We start from the raw sequence: 6,711 nt of genomic DNA, 5'->3' as shown, positions 1-6,711 counted from the left end.
AAGARCATTTCATTTTTTAAGGAATAAGTATTAGAATATCAGGAAATTATGATATAGTTTGCTTTAAATTAAAAAAAAAATGAAACCTTTGTCTCTGCTGTTGTTTCAGATAACTTCTAAAAAAAGTGAAACAGAAACTGTTTAAAGAAATCTGGGAGCTGGGGTTGGGGGGGGCTGGAGGCCTATCTCTCTGGTTTGTGTTTTTGATCATTTGTCAGCCCTTCAGCAACGCTTGGACAAATCATTGAAGCTTCTGGAGACTGATTCGCAGAGCCTCTGAGAAGCTCACTAGACATCAATGGTCTCCCAAGTTCTGAAACAGAGCGATAGCTAAAGTGCATCCTTGAGGCCAAAGGACAGTTGATGCAGCTTATATCCTGAAACTGCTGGGAAGTCCTAATTAAGGGCATATTGAAATGGAAAGAAAGCCTTTTAACCAACTTCCAAGAAGGTCTCGTCTCATGCTGATGACTGATTTGGGCCCAGCCACACAAGATTAGGCAGTAAAGACRCCTTTGCATTTTTATTTTTATCTTTTGAGTGGGGTCAGTACAACAAGTAAAACTCAGATAAAAAAGCAATCTGGTCTTCTGTCTCATGCAATAGTGAACAATCCTATTGCAGGAGAAGTTTCCTAGTGACAGTAAGGGCAAAGGAAGAGCAAAAATACTTTTTGCCTTTAGAAAAAGAAGAAATTAGGACATACTACATGAAAGGTAGTTCTGTGGGGTGGCAGGTTAAATTAGAAAAAAAAAGATGATGTTTTCAAGTTTGGATTTTTCAGACAACATATTGGCCATAGTCCAAATAAAAAAAATCTACCCTATTTCAGCTGTAATAAGCAAAATGAGGAAAGTGACATGCAAAAAAGCAAAATGAAGTTTTGTGCATGTTGCAAGCACAGATGAAAGCAACATACTAGATGGGTGCCTTATTCACACTTACATTTATTTCCATAACAAGAAATTTTTATGTTCATACAAACACAATGAGCAATAAATAGTGTATTTAGCATTATATTTGTAAAATTGTTTGCGTACAGTACTGTTCAAAACTCAGCATCAATATTAAAAAAAAAATCCTTTTATTAAAGACATACCTTATTGTTTAAGTAAAAGTAACAAGATTACTGGCAGAATTACTGTCTCTTTGCACTGTCTTATTTCATCCCATTCCAATCCCATATACAAATCCACAGTGAGACATTTCTCTTTAAAGCTGTATCTATAAATGTCTGTAATTTGTTTTTTTTTTCAAACATTTTTCCTTACAATCCATTAAGAAAAATACATTGCTTCAAGCACTCTGTGCAAAAAGGCAACAATCAAATTTTACTGTGGATATCTTCAAACTTTCCCAGTCAGATTTTCTGAAACACATAATGTAGGCAGCTATTGCAGGTCTTACAGAGAGCAAAATGGCTAGCAGGAAGAGCTATGAACATTTTTGCTATGTAATATATTTGTAGCCTGTATACAGTGTTTGTCCRCCAGCCAAAATATTGACTCCAGAATCTGTCCTCTGTTCAAAGCAGCACGAGCTCATAGGGTCTTTATTTGGCTTTTCATGTGATCTGAGTATCCAGACAGCAATAGTGATATGAAATGTTGTAGAAAACTGTCAGGAGCCTATTCACGCTCTCCAAGACCTCAGCGTAGTTATCAATGTACTCACTACTGGGAAGATGGAGATGGAAGATGATCTTAGATGTCCTAGCAGTGGACATCAAAGACCAACATTTTAAGGTGCAATTTATTAAGTTCACTCTTGCCTGACAGATCTTGAAAAACTGAAGATTTAAAATTGAAAGGAGGAAAAAAGGGGGTTTACAAAGGCAGAGAAACTAACCTGTAGTTATATTTCACAAGGAATTGAAGGATTGATGCTCTTTTTAGAGATCAGGACATGTRACAGTACAGTTTACAAGACTTGCCTGAATGGGCTATGTAAATAGCCATTCTATATGTATAAAAACTCTACAGGGGCTGGCGTTGAGAAAGTCACGAGAAAAGACTGGAGACTGCAGGCAGAACTATCTGGTTATGCTAGTATACCACCAGCATCTCGTTTCAGGCAACCCTGCACTGGAAGTTCCAGAGTGTGATCATGCTGAGGAGTAGACCGACTACTAGAGAGATGAGAATTTGCAAGAATTACTTCCAAAATAGGTTATGGTTTAGGAAGGTGGTTTAGCTCCTTACCTCCCTCCTCTTAGCTGCAAGTTGCCTTTCCCAGCTGAGACCCCTATAGGCAGTTGTTTGAGCCCTTGCAGTCAACAATGTGCAGAAGCTTGCTTATCTTAGCAGTTTCTACATGTCTCAGTTAATACTCCCCTTCACCTCTTAATTGTATGGCCCACTGTGCTCTATTTACATATATACATAGTCACTGGCCCCAGATCCTTGTAAACTAACTGCCAGTCTTCCCTCCGGATGTACCTATCTACAGTCTGCTCTCTCCTCTTTCCCCCCAAAAAGGCTCTCATGCTCAATGTGTGAGCAAAGTGCACAAGTCCAGTAAACTGGACTGACTTCCCTGACGGGAAAAAAGAAAGGCAAATCAAAGCAAAAACAAAACACCCAACCCACACACATGGTCACCAAGGGCACCCTGCATTAGCCAGAAACCCTGCAAAGCTCTTTAACTCCATGCAACGAGGGCGCACTCCAGTCCCTACCGTCCCACCTACCATCTGCACAGAAATTTCACAGGGGAACTGCCTCTTTCACCTACAACTCCTATGGTTACCTGCATTATACCATTAGCTCAGATCCATAAGGAAGAGGTATTTCAGTCCTGCTTGTGGTGCTAGTGAACAAATACACCATGTTCTCCCCAGGCAGCTCAGCTCAATGCACCATTGCCCTGGGAWCCTCTGTTTGCCCAACCATGCAGTTGCTGCCACACACAGAGCACTCTTCRGCTTGAGTCACATGCTATGGTTCTCATCCTAAGATGCCAACTGGTTAAAAAGAGCCTTATAATACTAAAGACAAGGAAGAGGAAAGAAGGAAGATACAAAAGCCCAGGAGAATCCCCCTGGGGCTTTCCATATACTTCCAATATATGCACTAAGTCTTTCCCTCACGTTAAGTTAGTGGTGCTTCTTGCCACCAAGGGAAAATTAGTCCTGCAGCCAATCTGCTGTAGACTATCCTCCCCTCCCTCCCCTTTTAATTTTCATTCCAACAGAAGGAAAAATATGCAAAACACACCACCATTCATTAGCAAACCTCTTCCTCCTAGGGATCCAATTTTCCTGACCTTTTTTTTTCTACTGGAGATGCAAGAACCCAACCTCTCCCTTCTTCCTGGATGAGGGTAGGGGAGCTTTTTTAATCTCCTGGATGGGTGGGAATCAGGGCCCTATAGTCTCAGCTGCTTTTCCAGTCCCTTAAAGGATCTATATATTTAGTGAGTGTCTAGCCCACAGTAAGAAAACTACTAGTTTAAATCAGCTTCACATAGCCAACTTGTCTGAGTCTTCTGATGTGCTAGGAGTGTTCTCAGGGTTAATTTCAGCTCAGAGGTTTAAGCAGTTACTACCTACAGGTTTGCCATTCACCACTTTCTCGCTCAGATGAGATACCTAACTACCAGTATGGCAGGTTCAGTGTGTATAGCATGTTAAATGGGGCTGCGAGATCTGTGCCTTAGCAGGACTGCTGTGGCTGAGCTTGGGATTGAGAGCTCAATCCCCTAACTATGTAGCTTGCCCTAAGACTGTACTGTCACAAGCAGCTGAGCCAATGTTCACAGCTCCCTGATACCAGAAGGGGAAGGTTTGCTTCCCTCTTCTTTCGCCCTTGTCCTTTCTTATCCTGATTCCAGTCATATGGTTCTCAGCCCTTTCCCCAGCAGAAGATGATCTAATTTTTCCACTGGGTTATTTTCTTGCCAGCTCAGTGAGTTGAATTTGCTTGCCGAGGGGTCCAGCAGGCGTTAGAGGGAGGCTGGTACCAGGTAAGGAGTTGGAGCATACAGCTAAGAGTGTGGAAAGAAATGGTAGAAAACAGCAGGGAAAGAATTCCCCTTTTTGGCGGCAGTCAGCTGTTACTGAGGTCATTGCATCTCCTGAGACTGTATCCCAACAAGGACTTTCACTACAATGAGTGAGATGACCCATTTATCAGTTGAGTTGTTGCTCCTGCGAGAAAAGGCAAAATCTAGAAGCATGTCACTTCTTCATTTAGCTGCAGCCAACAGGCACTTCACCAGTATTAAACTTACAATTGATAAACACGGCTAAATTAACAGCAAATCTTTTTGGGGTGACATCTCCTCTCTCCCCAAGCCTCTCAGTAAATCCACACCTGAGCACTCCTGCTCAAATCCATCACAACTTTTGAAGAGAGTAAATTTGGAAAAATTTACGTTCTTTCAGTAAAGCAAGTGACATTTGCTAACACTTTCATGGTGAAATCAGTGCTTCAGAATGCTGCCACCTTCTGTGAAAAGTTAGAAGTTTACTCATATTCTATTCTATGAATTGTTTTTTCCCAAGTTTTGGAATTTAASAATGTTGTCTTGTTTAGAATATCGCTGTGGTTCATCCTGGCTGTGAAAAAATCTAGCTTTACTTGCTTCATGTCCATAAAAAAGAGGGATGGGAAAACACCATGTTAAATTTACAAAGTTAGCAAGAGCATAAAGAAATGCTTTTATCATCCTCCAAGAAAGTTACAGGCAATCCAGTGATTAAAGTATCTTTCATTCTGGAAAGTATTCTGTAGGTTACTGTAGAAGAGCAGGAGACCACATGTTGCTGCATTCATTGTAAAGTCACAGCAGATTATCAAGCATTAAAGAGAAGCTGTTATAGGGAGTTATAAATAACATTTCCTGCTATCAGCTATTTCAAACACTGCAGCTGCTGAAAATTTCCATTTGTCTAGGACAAACTGTGCTTCAATGAAGTGTGTCCAGAAAGACGATTTATGAAGGAAGGCAGTTCCTTGTTTCAGTTAAAAAAATGACAAATAAAAATTTACAGGTACAACATAAAGTCTCAAGGAGATTTGATCTCTATATAGAAATTTTACTCTGTTCAGCAACTTGACTGCYCTTTCCAACAATTAATAATAGGTATAGAATAACAATAAAATGTTTGGGAAAACATAAAAAACCCTAAAAAAGTTGTTATAAAAAATTAAACTACTTTTTAAAAAACTTAAAACATTAACAAAAGAACATTTGCAGAAAGTTTACTGTGTATAGCTTATAAACATTAAATTACCTATGTGGTCTCTATCTGTTAGATCAGCAAACTGTAGAGTTACCAGAAATTTGTATAGGGTATCAGAAATCTGTGTGAGAAACACTCTCACATGCTGCCATTCAGGAATTTTTTTTTCAAGATTTTTCAAGCTCATTTATCAGTTGACTAATGCCAAGGTTTATCCAATCATTCTAATGTATCATTATACATTACTACATCTATTTATTGTCAAATAAACTGAGATTGCATCTATATTCAATAGAACAGAAGAAAAGCAGTTGAATATAGAGAGCAAAGCTGCATACTATATGCATTYCAGGTAGGACTTCAGCTTAGCGCTAGTTTAGTAGGAAGGCTTGAGTGCACTAGGTATGCATCTGTGCACCTCTATGTAGTTTGGATTGGGGGTATCCTTTTGAAGCAGATTTCCTGACTGATCCCACTTTTCACACGTTGGTCTTGGAGTGTGCAAACTGGATCCCTTTTGACAGAAACCYGACCCACAGATACATTCCCAGGGAATACCTAACATGTTTCATCCGTAGCAGTCACTGCATCCCCAGGACCAGACTAAAGCTGGTCTGGACTGACATGTGTCTGCCACAGGTGTCAGAGTCCCAGCTCTCTGTCACTCACATCTCATCATCTGCTACTGCAGACATAACCTCAGAATTGGAAATACCCTCAGGCAATGAATCCACAACTTAAAGACACAAGTTGCAAGGACCGAAGTAACACAGACAATGGAAAAATTCAGAAACTAATACACGACTATGTCACGGGATGGGCTGTGAAATACAGCGCAGAACACAGAARTCGGCTGGCATCTGCGCTGTTACTACGAAGCCTGAGAAAATAAATCTCACTGGACTCAAACCGGCAACGCACTGCTGTGGGGACTCCGTGGCCAAGTGCACAGCACACCAGAGCAGGCCAAGGCCAGCAGGACTCTTTGGTTTCGGCCCGGAGACTCAGGCGAGCACCTGTCCCGCAGCGCCGCTTCCCCTCSAGCGAGCGGTTAAGAAAAGACGGAGCTTAGCAATTAATCTGGGCCCTAGCCGCTGCGAGCCGTTTATTTCCCGCCTCGGGAACAAACGGCGCCGGGCCGGCCGGGAGCCCCTCGGGTCCGGCCTTCGCCCGCCGCCGCCACCGCCCCGCCCGCCAGGCGCCGCCCCACCCCGGTCGCCGGCCGTTTGTCAGCGGCGCCCCGCTGCGCATGCGCGCGTGGCTCAACGGCCTCCCCTCCCTCCACACGCACGCACCCTCTGCCGGAAGTGTGGCGGCTCCGGGGGCGGGGGGAGGGCCGGAGGAGGCCGCAGTGCCCGGATGTGAGCGGGTTCGGGGCCCCGGCTGGCCGTCGCCGCTGCGCAGTGACGTAGGAAGCGTGCACGAGCCGCGCTGACCTCGCGCCGCAGCCTTGCGCGCGCGCACGCCTCCGCTTCCCTTCCTTCCGCCCCGCGCGCGCGCGCGCGCCCTCCCCTTCCCCCCGGCGC

Source organism: Rhea americana, unplaced genomic scaffold, assembly GCF_003343005.1.
Source record: "Rhea americana isolate MKP2758 unplaced genomic scaffold, rheAme1 scaffold_58, whole genome shotgun sequence".
Taxonomy (NCBI): domain Eukaryota; kingdom Metazoa; phylum Chordata; class Aves; order Rheiformes; family Rheidae; genus Rhea; species Rhea americana.
This window is presented reverse-complemented; position numbering follows the sequence as displayed.